This window comes from Salmo trutta, chromosome 12 (assembly GCF_901001165.1).
Source record: "Salmo trutta chromosome 12, fSalTru1.1, whole genome shotgun sequence".
Classification (NCBI taxonomy): domain Eukaryota; kingdom Metazoa; phylum Chordata; class Actinopteri; order Salmoniformes; family Salmonidae; genus Salmo; species Salmo trutta.
The window spans coordinates 68,925,971-68,944,135 of record NC_042968.1 but is presented as its reverse complement, the minus strand read 5'-3'; positions in this window follow the sequence as shown (position 1 = coordinate 68,944,135).

Sequence of the window (18,165 nt, the reverse complement as noted above, 5' to 3'; positions counted from 1 at the left end):
TATGGATGATTGATAATAACATCACCTCTCTCAACCTTCCACTCTCCCACTTCCCTCCCCCTCCTCAGCCAATAGCTCCTTGCCCACTGGGCAGAGACGTCAGTTCAACGTCTATGTCAGGTTGGTGGGTGTAGCTGGTGTATGAAGTCAGGCGCAGGAGAGCAGAGATGAGTGAAACAACGCACTTTACTCGACAGCACAAAGTAAACAATTTACAAAGTGCAAAAAGAACGGTGGCAGAAAAGCATGGGTGATAAACAGCACCCGGTACAAACCAGCCGGAACATACCGACCTGAACAAAATAACAATCACACACAAAGACATGGGGGAAACAGAGGGTTAAATACATGACCAGTAATTGGGAAATGAAAACCAGGTGTGTGGGAAAACGAGACAAAACAAATGGAAAATGACAAATGGATCGGCGATGGCTAGAAGACCGGTGACGTCGACTGCCGAACACCACCCGAACAAGGAGAGGCATCAACTTCGGCCGAAGTCATGACAGTCTAGTTTTGATTCACATTTGGTTGACTTGTCTATTAATGTGAATTTAATGTGAAATCAACCCCAAATTTCATATTGTTATTGGATTTAGGTTAAAAGTTGAGTGAAAAAACTGTGAAATTCCCTTACCTTGATGACATTTTGTAAATCCAAACAGTTTTCCACGTTGATTCAACGTCATCACGTTGAGTTGTTTGGTTGAAATGACGTGGAATCAACGTTGATTCAACCAGTGTGAGTCTGTATCTACAACAGTGCTTTTGTAGTCTTAACAAATTTCCCCTCCAACAGAAGTAAAACAGTTATGAGGTAGAGGATTAAAAGAATGCTGCTGTCTCAGATCTAGAACAGGCATCATTAAGAGCTTTTTATTGTCTAATAACCCTGATCTAGACAATAGACTTGGGGGAGTCTTGTACAATACTGTATGTTGACAGAGCCAGGCCAGATTCAACATCCTTTTGAAAGTAGTGAGGATAATGAACATATGAATTGAGAAATTGTTCATGTAAGAAATGGATTCCCGAAAAATAATCTGAAAGTGGTCAGATGTAGCGGTCAAATTAAGTATTTCAGGGGAGGATTTATTTTCAATTTTTCCTCTCCTTCTCTGACTAGCAGCCTATGTTGGGTCTCAGCTTTAAAGCTACACAGCTGCCATCTCTCAATGAGAAGAGACTGTAGGACAGTGGCCCTGTGCGTCCATGTTACAGTGTGTGAGGCATTCCTCTCCTGTCTGCTGTCAATCACACATCAACTGTCCGTCAGCCATTGACACTGTGGGGACGAGACGAGATGAGGCCACTGGAGACAGACGCACCGCTGTCATATCATCTTGTTATTTTATCATCCTGTCCGTCCCCCTGTTAAGCGGTGATTAGAAACCATTCAGGAAGTTTAGCACACGGCCGTGATGTGTGAAAGAGTGACAGGACCGCCAACCCACCGCGCCATGTGTTCTCTCCTCGCTGCCCCCGCTACCCCCGCTGCCCCCTCTGCCGTTGCTGCCCCCGCTGCCCTCGCTGCCCCCTCTGCCCTCTGCTGCCCCCGCGGCCCTTGCTGCCCCCTCTGCCCTCTGCTACCCCCGCGGCCCTCGCTGCCCCCTCTGCCCTTTGCTACCCCCGCGGCCCTCGCTGCCCCCTCTGCCCTCTGCTACCCCCGCTGCCCTCTGCTGCCCCCGCGGCCCTCGCTGCCCCCTCTGCCCTCTGCTACCCTCGCTGCCCCCTCTGCCCTTTGCTACCCCTGCGGCCCTCGCTGCCCCCTCTGCCCTCTGCTACCCCCGCTGCCCTCTGCTACCCCCGCGGCCCTCTGCTGCCCCCTCTGCCCTCGCTGCCCCCTCTGCCCTTGCTGCCCTCGCTGCCCCCGCGGCCCTCGCTGCCCCCTCTGCCCTTTGCTACCCCTGCGGCCCTCGCTGCCCCCGCTGCCCTCGCTGCCCCCGCTACCCCCGCTGCCCCCGCTGCCCTAACAGGGCCCAAACACCAGCCACCACCCACGTCACTTAACTGATAACACTGTTCTGAGACTGGGGTGTGTGTTGTTATTGTGTGTCTTAGATACATAGATAAAACATTATCATAGATATTATATTATTGACTTATGCTGATGTTTGGTTGCAATGGTCAGTGAACAATATTTTAGGACACAATGTTGATGTATTGTTTGATCACCAAAGCCTGAACCAAGGAGATGTGATACCCTATTAAAAGCTGTGGATTCTTTGTTCTATCTAGGATGTCTACCACTGACTCCAACAATGTAACTAAGCAAGATAACGACGGAATCATCCAGGGCAGGGCTTTGCACAACACATCTCTGGATGTGTCACAAAATTAGGCCTTGCACATTTGGAGAAAGGCAGGTCGCCTAACTGTTCATTCTTAAGCCTCTGAGAGGGGGTGTTGGAGGGGGGGACAGGGGATTGGGGACAGAGACTCCCTGCGGGTATGACTGTAGTAATGATTTACTAAATGTCAAATGAACAGCAGCGAGGAGTAAAAACCAGACCTCTTGGCTGGGAGCTTTTTTAGCATTTCACGCCCTGATTGTGAGACTCGCTCCCACGTTGGCCACACGTCATCACAGCATATCTTAAGAAGCCGTGTGGGGAGCGACATGGCCAGTGTTCATAAAACACGTGCACATGCACACACACATTTACAGTATCAGTCAAAAGTTTGGACACACCTACTCATTCTAGGGTTTTTCTTTATTTTTATTCTTTTCTACATTGTGGAATAATAATGAACACATCAAAACTATGAAATAACACATATGGAATTATGTAGTAACCAAAAGAGTATTAAACAAATCAAAATATATTTTATATTTGAGATTCTTCAAAGTAGCCACCCATTGCATTGATGACAGCTTTATACACTCTTGGAATTCTCTAAACCAGGTTACTTTTTTGTTTTTTTTAATCTTTATTTAATTTGGCAAGTCAGTTAAGAACAAATTATTATTTTCAATGACGGCCTAGGAAAAGGAAAAGTGGGTTAATGTTGTTCAGGGTCAGAACAACAGATTTTTACCTTATCAGCGCGGGGATTCGATCTTGCAACCTTTTGGTTAGTAGTCCAACGCTCTAACCACTGTTAAAAGTTGTTAAAAGTTCATTTGTGGAATTTCTTTCCTTCTTAATGTGTTTGAGCCAATCAGTTGTGTTGTGACAAGGCAGGGGTGGTATACAGAAGAAAGCCCTATTTGATGAAATACCAAGTCCATATAATGGCAAGATCAGCTCAAATTTGCAAAGAGAAACAAAAATCCATCATTACTTTAAGACATGAAGGTCAGTCAATCTGGAAAATTTCAACAACTTTGATAGTTTCTTCAAGTGGGTGGCAGGTAGACTAGTGGTTAGAGCGTTGGACTAGTAATCGATAAGTAGCAAGATCGAATCCCTGAACAGACAAGGTAAAAATATGTCATTCTACCCCTGTACAAGTCAATTAACACACTATTCTTAGGCTGTCATTGAAAATAAGATTTTGTTCTTAACTGACTTGCCTAGTTAAAAAAAAAAGTGCAGTTGCTGAAACCAACAAGTGCTATAATGAAAATAGCTCTCATGAGGACCGCCACAGGAAAGAAAGACCCAGAGTTACCTCTGCTGCAGAGGATAAGTTCATTAGAGTTAACTGCACCTCAGATTTACAGCCCAAATAAATGCTTCACAGAGTTCAAGTAAGAGACACATCTCAACATCAACTGTTCAGAGGACACTGCGTGAATCAGCCTTTATGGTTGAATTGCTGCAAAGAAACCACTACTAAAGGATAACAATTAGAGACTTGCTTTGGCCAAGAAACATGGACATTAGACCGATGGAAATCTGTCCTTTGGTCTGATGAGTCCAAACTTGAGATTTTTGATTCCAACTCCCCTGCCTTTGTGAGATGCAGAGTAGGTGAGCGGATGATCTCCACATGTATGGTTCCCACCATGAAGCATGGAGGAGGAGTTGTGATGGTTTGGGTGTGCTTTGCTGGTGACATTGTCAGTGATTTATTTAGAATTCAAGGCACACTTAACATGGCTACCACAGCATTCTGCAGCGATACACCATCCCATCTGGTTTGTGTTTAGTGGGACTATAATTTGTTTTTCAACAGGACAGTGACACAAAACACACCTCTAGGCTGTGTAAGGGCAACTTGACCAAGAATGAGAGTGATGGAGTGCTGCATCAGATGACCTGGCCTCCTCAATCACCCGACCTCAACCCAATTGAGATGGTGCGGGATGAGTTGGACCGCAGAGTGAAGGAAAAGCAGCCAACAAGTGCTCAGCATATGTACGAACTCCTTCAAGACTGTTGGAAAAGCATTCCAGGTGACTACCTCATGTAGCTGGTTGAGAGAATGCCAAGAGTGTGCAAAGCTGTCATCAAGTCAAAGGATGGTTAAAATACAAAATAAATGTCTTCACTATTATTCTACAATGTAGAAAATAGTACAAATAAAGAAAAATCGTTGAATGAGTAGGTGTCCAATATTTTGACTAGTACTGTATATTACACGTTACTATCTTCGTTATGCCTTTACTTGCAAGGGAGAATCACGACAGCAGACTTCCTTGCAGATCATTTCTTATGGCTTTTTACAATTTCATTTTAGGCAGCAGCTACCGAACGACAAGCCCTGAGCTGACAGTTTTTGAGGAAGAAAGAGCAGAAAACATCTGTGGCAATAAAAGCTTTTCTGAGCGTGTTCTTGTGTTATATCCAGCCAGTGTGGTGGTCTCTGGGGTGGCCATCACAGCTCTGACAGGCTGATGTGGGCTGAGAGGATGCCATGTCTGCCACTGGGTGAGCCTCATCTCTTAGCTCCTAGGAGACCTGGGGGAAGAGCCACCACTCTCTACATCACCACATGGCTCCCATTGCCTAATCACTCTCAACCTCTCCCCTCTCTCTCAGCCCCGTCACGTTCACACTCTTTCCCCTCACCATCATTTATTTATTCATCTCTTCTTCACGTTTTTTTCTCTGCATTTTGATCCCACCCTTTTCTGATGATAGACGCAGATGTCACTTTTAAGGCCTGAAGGAACTTGTAAGCACATAGAAGAAGAAGACAAGATGGCTTCCTTTCTGCATCCTTTCTACTGACGTCACTGCTCACCTCTCACCAATGACACCTCATCTTCTCGTGCACATACACTCTCATCAGACTCACCTGTGCTGACTGGGCAGTGTTGACCCCGGTGCTAAGAATAGAGGACAGAGTAATTGTTGACAACGGCAACTTGGATATGCTAATGTAGGTCATCAGTGTGCCACATGCAGAGGAGGAGGGGAGGGAGAGTGGGGCAGCGGTGACATGATTGGGTGAGGGAGTGATGAGGGGTGATGGGGGATGATGAATGGTGAGGGGGGGTCGAGGGTAAGCGGTGGCAGGGGGTGAGAGAGGTCGGGGGGCACGGGGGACTCGGCAACCGCGTCCATCTCAAACAGACATGCTGTCACTTACGAGAGGGACCTCCACCCTTCCCTCCTCCCCCCCACCCACCTCCTCCTCCCTCTGCGTCTCTCGCTCCTCACAGGACAGGCTGTCAAAGAGTAGACAGCACTCACAACAGTTCAGCTTGTTGTCATCGCCGACCCTCCCGATGTGCCCGGACGGCTTATTAGGGGCGTGGGCCCAGGCCACCCAAAGAACAAGCCTGGTGGGTAATGTACCAGCAAATTCCATTAGCACTACCAGGACAGGAATGCACTGTAGTGGTTCTGCTGCTGCCGTTGTGGGGCCACCGTGTATAATGTATCTACTGTATCATTTAGCTCACTGAAAAGTGAAGATGTACGCCGTACTGGATGGCCGCCGTTTTGCAAGCTCCAACCCAACTTAGATATTTTGTGATTATTTTGTCATTGTAAATATGGTATTGGAACTACAAGAGGTTGGTGGCACCTTAATTGGGGAGGATGGGCTGGTGGTAATGACTGTAACGGAATCAGTGAAATGGTATCAACAACATCAAACACATGGTTTCCAGGTGTTTGATGTTATTCCACTTGTTCAGTTCCGACCATTATTATGAAAATATTTCCTGTATTCAGTATGCTTACTTACTTACTTAAGTGTGTATTTCATATTTCTTATTCTTATTTCTTGTGTTTTTTCTAGTAATACATTGTAATTGATTCCTGCGTTGTTTGCTTTTGAGTTTGCAAGAAAGACATTTCAATCTACTTGTGCATGTGACATTAAAACTTGAAACGTGTCTGTACTCATACCCAGGGAGGGAGACAGCATGGATGAATCTCCAGTGGCAAGGATCAAGATCATGAATCAATACTGTTTGCATTTATTGCGTTTAACAATAAATAACATAGTAACAAATGCATAACAGCAAGCAGCCCCAGCTTAACCCCCTCACGAGCAAGCAGAGGTGATAAAGAGGAAACACTCATGGGATGAGCTTTATCCACTATGGTGTTTGTTTGATATTATGTATAAAAAAATGACATGACAAAAGCCACCTCCATAGTGTCAGTTGAAAATCTCCAGTCATTCTCACTAACACATCTCCCTCTGTCCCTCTGTCACTGCCTGTCCCTGACCTGGGATTCTGCAGCACAGTCACATCTCAGGGCTAATATAAAGAAAGCCACAGGCAGACAAGAGGAGTGGTGGTTCCAGCCCAGGCTGTCTTACTCAGGCAGGGCGGCCAGTCTCTGGATTGAGGCATTGGAGCCCCAATTAGCGTTAGCCCCAAGTGAAGCTGGCGTGTCAGCAATGCTTGGAGCAGCTAGCTCCATGCCAGGCTCCAGCCTCAGCACTTTCACCGCCGTCACCCTGCATTGGGTGGGCAGATCTGGGCCGCGTCTACTTTAAACACGTTGTCATCTATGGCCCTCGGGGCCCGTGCTGATTGGGTAGCGTCACCGAGTCGACGGCTGGCGTGTGAGCCACCAGACTGTCCTCAGCCACCATGCCCCCCCCCCCAAGCATCGTACACACATACAAACTCATCACCACCCTCCCCTACTATAACAGTGTTTTTGACCCCTCTGGCCTCATCAAGCTTAGATTGGGAGATAGGGCTTACACACATAAACACAGACACAAATGCCAGCTTTGCTTGGAGTCCCAGTGTAGTTGTCATGGTAACAGGGCTCTTTCTTTCGAAGTCCCCTCTAATTCATGTTAATATGTAGTCAGATCCGTCAGGGTAGGGAGGGAGTGATGGAGGATGGAGGTGTCAGGGGAGGGGGAAGGGTGATCAAGGTCAAGGAGAATGGAGGTTGTCTGTTATATACTCGGCTGGCAAAAGAGGGAGTCAAATGGCATATGTTTCCTGTTGGGAAATGTCCTTAAGTATGTGATGAGTAACGTTTAGGAATCAATGGGTCAAGGGTAACAGTTCAGTGTGATCTAGGTTGGATTCAATGCCTTCAGGTTATAAAATACACCCTCTTCCTATCAGGCCCTCTCACAAATCGGACATTCTTAATATCAAAAAGGTTTGTTGACGTCATACATACACACGTTTCAACATGGTTTCTATATCTTGAGGTAGGGATAATAGGTGTACAAGTCCATTGCCTCTGAATCACAGACCATGTGTACTGTTGCATAGCTCACCATTAAAGAATCAGCAACACAGGGAGTTGTGCCTTTGTGCGTTTCTTATCTTGATTTCAGTTCAAAGTTATAGACAGGTGTTTCCTATTAGGACGTTGGTGGGAGGGGGAGTTCGATTATAATGCCCCAAAACAACTCCAGCAGAGAAACATAGCCACTGTCCAGAACTAGAGCAGTGGTCACACAGGGAGTTAGATTTCACCCAGATAGGGGCGGAGATAGAGGAGAGCTAAACATATGTTCAGAGGGCCAGGAACAAAAGCAGTGACACGTTAGCCTTTTCACAGAGATGACCTTTCCGCAGCTCCTACCCAGCGTTGCCTGCCACTGTCCTTTTGTCTGCCAGCTAGCCCCGGGCCTGGCTCAACCCAAGCGCTAGAATTTCTCCTCATCTCCCCAAATCTCCCTTGACTAAATGTCAGGATTACACATTTCTCTGCTCACACTGAAGGCTTTAATTAGCACTAGTGTGTGTGTGTGTGTGTGTGTGTGTGTGTGTGTGTGTGTGTGTGTGTGTGTGTGTGTGTGTGTGTGTGTGTGTGTGTGTGTGTGTGTGTGGGTGTGTGTGGGTGTCTGTTTGCCTGTGTGTGTGTGTCTGTTTGCCTGTGTGTGGGTGTCTGTTTGCCTGTGTGTGTGAGTCTGTTTGCCTGTGTGTGTGTGTGTGTGTGTGCGTGTGTGTGTGCGTATATATATATATAAATAGCTATATATTTATATAAGATAGATAGATATATAGATATGAGTGTGTGAGTATAAGCATTTACTCTCTGTTTACCCTTGTCCCCAACACATTTCTCTACTCAATGTCCCTCTCACTCCAGGCGAGGTAAAGGGCTGACAGGGAGAGGAAGGGCAGGAGGGGTGTGAGAGGGAAATGGGAGAGAAAAGGTGAGAAGAAGACAGAGAATCAACCTTAACAGTGGCAGCTAATGTGCAAAACAGCTGACGTGCCCACACACCACAGGCTCACACTGAGACCGCTTAGGCCACCAGTGGGGAATTCATACAGATGCCATCATTAATCACATCCTCCAAGGCTTTTCAAACAACACATCCAGGACAATGGAGTTGAGCTTTTCATGAAATATTGCAAGATGAAATTGTTTGTTAAGGCTGCTCGTTAGTCAAAAGACAGCTCTCCTACAGTACTTCCGTCATGACAGCTGTTATTGTGTGGTTCTTTTCGTCTGAGCAACCTCCCAAGATTCTATGACCAGTCTATACTTAAGCAATAAGGCCGAGGAGGTGTGGTACATGGCCAATATACCACAGCTAAGGGCTGTTCTCAGCCCTTAGCTGTGGTATATTGGCCATATATCCCAAACCCCCGAGGTGCCTTATTGCTATTATAAACTGGTTACCAATGTAATTAGAGCAGTTAAAATAACTGTTTTGTCATACCCGTAGTAAACGGTCTGATATACCACGGCAGTCAGCCAATCAGCATTCAGGGCTTGAACCACCCAGAGTATAATCACCTGTATGCTGTTCTCCTGCTAGCAATAATATGCCATGTGCTGTGACGGCAACATGCATCTGTCCTTAGACAAACTCCAGACCGTTGTCCAACTACATGCTCTCAGGTATTACATAGTCACTGTCATCTTGACTCCATGTTTCACAGTAGCTATAACATCTCTATTGAAGGCGTGCCTTTTCACATGATGGAGCGTGTGGTCTATGTACCTGTTTCAGCTATTATCCCGGCGTAGTTGATGACGAGCCAGCCATCTGTAGCTAAAGCTAAAGCCACTGTCTCAAGAGAGCATTATGAACCCACATACAATTCAAAAACCCAAAAGGTATTGGGGTCCAGCATCTTTGGGATAATGTTAATGTGGCACCATAAACTCAACCATCATACACCCCTCACCTCCCCCATCCCACTCTGAACCCACACACCCTCCATGTAGCTCCAATGGTTCACTCCAGGAAAGTAAGGGATTTCCATATGCCATCAAGGGCACCCACAACCACCACACTCCAGTCACGCACTTCTTTTATGCTTGGGCTCATGAATTAGTCTCATACCGTAAGTGTATGAGATAATTCTATGCCCTGCCCATTGGCACTCCTTACTGCCCCGAGGCTATGACCTTAACTTTGGACACACTCAAAACCCCACACCATCCCCAAGTGAATGTGACGAAACATGCCACACAAGGAGTCTTCGCCACACCAACCGTGTCCCTGTTAAAAGCTCCCCTTCGACATCTAACGAAGATTTAACAATGGACAAGGGGACAGGGGCAAAAGCAACCCTATCTCGGGCTGGGTGGACATTGTCAAGCCAGCCAGTCCCTGGTCAGGGCTGCCCTTCTCATCAGAGCTGTAAGTCACCCAGTCCCACATGACCGAGCGCGCTGGACAGGTTCTGAACTGGTTTCCTCACTCCAGGGTAGTCTGTAATGAAACCCCGCGTCGCCTCTAATTAAGGCCGGCGCCCGGGCGGGGGCATAACGAGCTGATGAATAATTAGAATTGGAGGAAATTGTGCAGCCATGGTGGCAAATCTGGAGGGACAAGTGCTGAAAACAAGGCGAGTGGCATTAAGTCCACAGTCACTCAAATCTGTGAACTTGGCCAGGGGCATTAACACTAGGCCTGTGTGAAAAGGAGAAAAACTCAAAGGACTGGTGGCAGACCGGGCTTTTATGACCCTGTAGGGAAGATTAGAAAGATGGATAAGACACTGGTGATAAATGAATCCATAAATTGTCGGCGATGAAACTATATTCCTCGTCTTTGGCCTGGAGTTGGGAGAATCATAAGCAGGTTGAGTCCCGGCCTCTGTCAAGATTGATTGACAGTTTGGCAGTGAGCTCAGTAAAATTGTTTGAGGAAAACGCAGCTGTACCCTTTGTTTTAGCTTTACAGACTAGTCCATAGTACTGTAAGGAGCCACTGCTTTTCAAGCATGATATCCTGAAACATCAGCTTCAGCAAGTACAGTTAACTTCCAAAATAAAGGAGATGCCAACGTAATAGGGCATAGATTCTACACGTGTCTGGAACTCTGTTGGAGGGATGTGACACCATTCTTGCCCAAGAAATTCTATAATTTGGTGTTTTGTTGATGGTGGTGGAAAACGCTGTCTCAGGCGCCTCTCTAAAATCTCCCATAAGTGCTAAATTGGGATGAGATCTGGTGACTGAGACGACCATGGCATATGGTTCACATCATTTTCATGCTTATCAAACCATTCAGTGACCACTCGTGCCCTGTGGATGGGGGCATAGCTATGGTAGCCAAAATAATGGCCTGCCCGGTATTTTTATACATGACCCTAAGAATTATGGGATGTTAATTGCTTAATTAACTCAGGAACCACACCTGTGTGGAAGCACCTGCTTTCAATATTCAATATACTTACTCAAAAGTTTCCACTATTTTGGCAGTTACCTGTACATTTTAGGCTAAAATTGCAATTACCTGGTTGACATGTACTTGTCTCGTATTGGTCATGTGATTTACAATTATAATTCTCCATACAGTGAGTCATGTACTGTACTTTTTGCAACATGTGAGTAACGAAAAAGAACAATGTGATTCATCAGTGGAGCATTAAGACGTGTTTGTAATGATGCTGAGGATGCTGAGGCACTCCTCACAAAACAATTGTTCATTATCATGGGGGTTATGGTGGTTGGGAGTGAGGGAGGGAGGGGAGGGAGAGGGGCGACAACTCTCCTGGGGGGGAGTGGGTGGGGGTGGGGAGGACGACCCCGGCGGGACCCATGGGAGGACTCCTGACGGCCAAAATGGAGGATCTCTAATTAGTCCTAGCCTTCCCCAGTCACCAAGGTTGTTCACTTCCCTGGGTTATTTAACACTGTACCCGCTCTTGCTCTTTTCTCTGCCAGCTGTGGCACTTTGTCTGGCAGAGTGGCAACACGCCTCATACGGGCATGAAGAAGGAACAACAACGTGTGACTTGTTTGCTTTGTTGTATTGCATTTTTGTCACTGTTGACATATGTGTCTTCATGAAAGAGCTAGACTGTATGTATAATGTGCATTATTACCCCTTTTTCATGGGAATAGAGTGTAATACTTTCAGACTGGCATTATCTGCTAATATTATAATGTCACTGCAGTTCTCTCTCTGCCCTTGACAGTGGATCTCTTCTCTCAGCTGTACTAGGTCGAAATGAAAGCTGTTGGCAGGGAAATGGAGCATAATAAAAGCTGCCATAGTGAAATAAGTTTTATAATATAGGAAAGAATTCATGCACCATTTTTTTTTAATAACAAATGCTAAAATGTTCAATCTCTCAGAGACTAGGTTGCATTCAAGGAAGCATTCATATAATTAACTTTCACTACGAAGATGATAAGGCTGCCCTGTGCACAAGGTCAGGAAAGGAAAACAGAATTTAGAAAATGGAATGAATGCAACCTCCGGTCTACGGTTAGGTTTGTGTGTCTTAAAAACAACCCCACGTCTTCTTTCTTCAAGATAATCATCTTTGTTGTCTTGCTCCCTATGCTTCTCTCCCCATTTTTTCCCTACATTTTCCAAAGCTTTTATAACTGTGCATCCCCATGAGGATGGCCTACTTGTCTTAGGTTATACTCTTCTTACACAATGACAGAAATACAAAACATGCGTTTAAAATAATAAGCAGTCCTTGTGCAATGTGAAGCAGAAAACTGGACCAAATCATGCAACGATAAATACGACTTTTCTTCCCTTCCAAATCTTCCAACTCATTAGAACTTAATGCTGCATTCATCATTTTGATAAGCACGAGCATGCGGTCAATATGGGCCGGGACGCAGCAGGATGAAGCAGAAGCTCGTTAGGCCACCTTTTAGAACATTTAGAGAGTATTTTTAATAGAATCATGCCTCAGAGCTTATCGCTGCTTCAAAGAAAGGAGCTTTTCTTTCCGTGCGGCATGTCATATCATTAACCGCACGAGGAGGAATGCAGAGTGTCTCACTCCCTACTTCCCATCCTTCTCCACATACATTAGTTTCCATGTCACATTTCATGTGTAGAGAAAGGGAAAAATGAGTTGGTTCCCTAGCTGAATGTGGGCTTAGGGTTAAAAAGTCGAGCCTTGGGCCATCAGAGCAACGCACAACCGTGGCATTAATGTTGATGAGTACTGATCACAGACTCTGGTCGTTAGACTAATAAGACTATATTCATATTAACCAGGGATGCTTTCCCTTTCTCCTTTTTACCCTCCCTCCTCCTTTCTTCTCTGATAATGCATGGGAAAACAGGCAGAGGCCTTATTCCGTTAACGATATAACAAATTAAATTAGGCGCTCCTTTCTAATGAATATTTATTTATCCTCTGTCAAGCGGAAGAATCTGTGTTTTGTGTGCTTTACATGTTAACCTTTCTTTTTTTTTACCCAAATTGTCATTATAGTATTTACTGATTATATCAGGGAAGGAGGATTATGTTTATTTTTAACCTGGTCTGAGAGCATTTCATTTGATTCTGTCCATAAATCCGAGACCCTCCGTTTATATAGTATGATATGTTATGTTTTGTATGGTATGTATTAATTTGTGGATGTCCATCATACATTTTGTATGATATGCTGTGAATTACAATTCGTATTATATGTTACGAATGTGCATAATGTTCAACATGTTATGAATTTGAAACGTATGATATGTTATGAATTCTAGCTAGGTGGCTAACGTTAGCTAGGCTAGGGGTCACAAGGAACCCAAACCAGCTGCGCGCGTGTGCCATCGTGCGCCATCGTGCATACATTTATTTTGTCCCCCTACATCAAACGCGATCACAACACGCAGGTTAAAATATCAAAACAAACTCTGAACCAATTACATTAATTTGGGAACAGCTCAAAAAGCATTAAACATTTATGGCAATTTAGCTAGTTAGCTTGCACATGCTAGCTAATTTGTCCTATTTAGCTAGCTTGCTGTTGCTAGCTAATTTGTCCTGGGATATAAACATTGAGTTGTTATTTTACCTGAAATGCACAAGGTCCTCTACGCCGACAACTAATCCACACATAAAATGGTCAACCGATTGTTTCTAGTCATCTCTCCTCCCAGGCTTTTTCATCTTTGAACTTATATGGTGATTGGCATCTAAACTTTCATAGTATTAATACACCGACCGGCAACACAGTTCGTCTTTCAATCACCCACGTGGGTATAACCAATGAGAAGATGGCACGTGGGTACCTGCTTCTATAAACCAATGAGGAGATGGGAGAGGCAGGATTTGCTGCACGATCGGTGTCAGAAATAGAAAGGAGTTCTATTTTAGCCCTTGGCAACGCAGATGCTCGTTGACGCGCGCGAGCAGTGTGGGTGCAATAATTGAATAACATAGATTTCTAAATTTATTTTGCAATGCTCGCGCACACGACGTGAGTGGTGTGGTCGCTTATTAGGTTAAAGGCTTAAGATTAGGGTTAGGGAAAGTTTCAGTTAAAAGGTTTAAGGTTAGGGTTAGGGGAAGGGTTAGCTAACATGCTAAGTAGTTGGAAAGTAGCTAAAAAGGAGTAAGTATTTGAAAAGTCGCTAATTAGCAAAAATGCTAAAGCTGGCTGTAATGAGATTTGAACTCACAACCTTTGGGTAGCTAGACGTTCATGTTATATGCTCAACCATCTACCACAACCAACCTACTTTTGTTTTTGCCTTAAATAACCTTCTGTCTTATGTTACCATAAATAACATATCATACTCATTTTAGTGTCCCGGATTTACATTTACTATGTTACGTCTAGTCTATCGGACCAGGCTGGTATTTTAAATGGCAAACCACTATTTAAACCTTAAAACTAAACAAATTGTAACACGATAAGGGTACTCAGAGGGGGTGAATGCTCTAATTTTGTGAAAGCATTTGTGATTTTTTCATTTGCATTATTGAGTATGAAAATCTTTTGATTAGCCCTGAAGGTCTCACCATTTATTTTCCCTTTATCTCTTCTCCGTTCTCCTTTTTCCTCTTTGCTATATACTGTCCTGGCAAGACTCAGTAAGTCAAATTTACCACAGAAGTTGTAAAAAGTAATGTAATCTTGTTGTACATACCACAATGACTCTTAAGTGGGTGCATTCTAATCTATCACTACTTCTATGGTTTAACTGCATCATTCAGCATCTACTTCTCTACCACTCAATCAATGAGTTGCATCGACAACGGATAATGGAGGCATATGAAAGAGAACATTCTCTGCTCATCTAGCTTGTTAGAGGGCCACTTATGGCATGTATCAAACACTTCCCATACCATTAGGCTGATCTGCAGTAACTCATACTGTATCCAATAAAAATGGAGGATGTTTGGAACTCATGCACTTACTGCACAAGTGTGTAAAGAAGTTTGAGAAACAGTATTGATCTGGAATGCAGTGTGAGCTGTATCAGTTTTACTGTGTGTCTGAGGACTATTGAGTGTCAACTACTACCTACTACACAATAGCAAACAGTCAATGTCAGACTTCTATTAAAGAGACAGCTTGTGAGATGATTGCTGTATTTCTCGCAATCCACTGGTCCTTGTTATCACTTCGAATGTTACCATGTGGTGTTTAACTCCACGTGGAAGCAGTGGAAAGGTCTCAGTGGTCTCTGTGTTTAGGATGTGCCTGCCATATACAACTAGTGATCATCATAGACAGTAGCTCTGGCAGCACAGCGATCAACATGGTGCCTGCAGTGATAGGGCTCATGTCCATGTAAATGGCATGCTCTTCCACTTCTATTCTCTCTCTGAGGATATGAGTTGCTGCGGCTCACTCGCCTGGCCAGCCCCCGGGCCCTGGTGTGATTTCTCCAGCAGACAGTGACCCTGCCGGGCCTGACTATGGACCCCAGCGACGGGGCAGCGATGGGGGAAGTGGAGCGGCTCCCTCCTACCCTGACCTTGCTGACCTGGCCTGCCGACTGGGGGAGAGGGGAAAGGGAAGTGGTGGGTCATGACCCCAGCGGTGCACAGCGGCGGTCCACAGACGCTAACGTGGCCTGACGAGGGGCTATTGGAAACATATTCTCCAGGCCTACGCGATTTACTGCTGCCCACCATGACCTGATGCAGCTGAACAGGAATGGGTGACCTTTTCCTGATGCTGATGTTCCACGGAGCAACACGAGATCACTGTTTACTCACCCTGGGCCCAGCCTCCAGGGAGGAGAGAGGAGAGAGGTCTCGTTAGACCAGAGTGGTACGGACACATTGGGCTCCCTCTGACTGATTGTCTCACTGGACTTTCTCAAGCAATGTTGTATAAGACTACTTTTGTCTAGTACTGAGATCACAGTGGTGAGGAGTGGAGAGAACAACTTTACCATGCCACCGAGCACAAAATAAAAGAATAGGAAATAAACTGTCTTAGCTATACTTTGGTAAAAATATATATATTACCCAGGTGTTTTGAATCAGTAGTCTTGAGAAAGTCGGACATAACGAAGCATTTGATGTGTCTATGCTTGAAATCATTTTGATATTAAGTAGAAGACAGATACATGTCATTGAGGACATCTTCTTTCTTGAAGTCCCTTGAAGTCCCTGGCCTGTGTTGTCATTTGTACTGTTTTCATGTGAGGACAAGGAAGCTCTTCGTCAAAGGGGATTTATTCAGTGGGATGAACCACAGTTCTGTAATCTCCCATCTGGATACTGTAAATCAACTGTCTGTATACCCTCAACTCCACACACAGACAGGTTTACACTGCTAACAATTTATCACAGCAATCGCGTAATTTCAAAGACTACAACGATAACCTCTTGGAAAGAGGAATCGGAGGCTGTGAGTTCTAGATTTATCTTCATTATGAATTATATTCCTGATGCATTTGTACTCCATAACTCCTGGCTGATGTTTTATCTAACTCCTTGTCACAGTATCTAATGAAGGTGGCGCCCCTCCTCGGTCGGGCGGCGCTCGCCGGTCGTCGTCGCCGGCCTATTAGCTGCCACCGATCATTGTTTCTGTGTCTGTTGGTTTTGTCTGTTGATCCCGCACCTGTTTTGTGTTTTTCATTAGTGGGGGGTTATTTAATGTGTATTTTCAGTTGGGGTTCTCGTGCGGGATTGTTCGTTTGTTCATGAAGGACAGTTGTGTTATCTCCGATTTAGGAATTCATTATATTGCCGGGCTGCGCCCCGCGCGCTGTTTGTTTTTTTTGTGCGCTTCTTGGATTTCTTTTTTTTTTTTGAGAAAAGTGTTTTCTCCTGGCGGACTTCGCCACTCGCCCTGTGCCCCAACGGCTATTGCGACTGGTATTGCCTATTAAAACTCAGTTGCTCCGGCCCTCTGTCTCCTGCTCCTGATTTCATACATCCACTGGTCCTAGACGCTCGTGACAGAATCCCGCACCTATAAAATGGAATCAGCAGGAGCAGAAGCGCCGTCCATGGCTGAGCAGGTGTCTCAACACGCCAGCCTCCTCCACCGCCTAGGCTCGGCCATGGACCAGGTGTTGGCCAGGTTGGAGAATTGGGAGAGAGGTGCTTCCCCAGCTGGACCAGCTCCGGTCCCTCACCCTGCGCCCCTACACACACCCCCTGAAGCGGGCGCCGGTGGTATCCGGATTACTCCTCCCCGGGAGTTCGATGGGACGGCCGCTGGGTGCAAGGGGTTCTTGCTCCAATTGGAACTCTACCTGGCGACCGTCCGCCCCCCCCCCTCCGACGAAGAGAGGGTGAGCGTCCTCGTCTCCTGTCTCACGGGTCGAGCCCTAGAATGGGCCAATGCGGTCTGGGATGGCCCAGACTCGGCTCGGGGCGACTACCCAGAGTTCACCCGCCGCTTCCGGGCGGTGTTCGATCATCCCCCGGAGGGCAGGGCGGCGGGTGAGCGGTTATTCCATTTGAGACAGGAGACGAGGAGCGCTCAGGATTTCGCCCTAGAATTCCGGACTCTCGCCGCTGGATCGGGGTGGAACGAGCGGGCCTTGATAGACCACTATAGGTGTAGCCTTCGCGAGGACGTCCGCCGGGAGCTGGCTGTAGGGACAACGCCTCCACCCTCGACCAACTGGTGGACTTGTCCATTAGACTGGACAACCTGCTGGCTTCCCGGGGACGTTCCAGTCGGGGCCTGTTCGTTCCGCCTCCCAGTTCCCCCGCTCCACAGCCCATGGAGATAGGGGGGGCTGCGTCGAGGAGGACCGGAGGGGGGGGTCTCTCCTGCACCCGATGTGGACGCAGAGGACACACTGTGGACCGGTGCTGGAGTGATCCCCCCGGGAGTTCGGAGGGCAGGCAGAGCACTACTTCGAAACCCCAGGTGAGTCCGCACCAACCACACCCAGAGCCCCCTGTCGACCACATGTACACCTCGGTTTGTTTTCCAGATTTTTCCCCTCACTTCCAGTATAAGGCACTAGTCGATTCAGGTGCAGCTGGGAGTTTTATGGACCTTGGGTTAGCTAAGAGGTTAGGGATTCCCCTGGTTCAGCTGGACCACCCCTTCCCCGTGCACGCCTTAGATAGTCGACCGCTAGGGTCAGGCCAGGTAGGGGAGGTCACAGTGCCACTGGTGATGCAGACGTGGGGGGGTCATGAGGAGCGTATCAGCCTGTTCCTCATTGACTCCCCAGCGTTTCCGGTG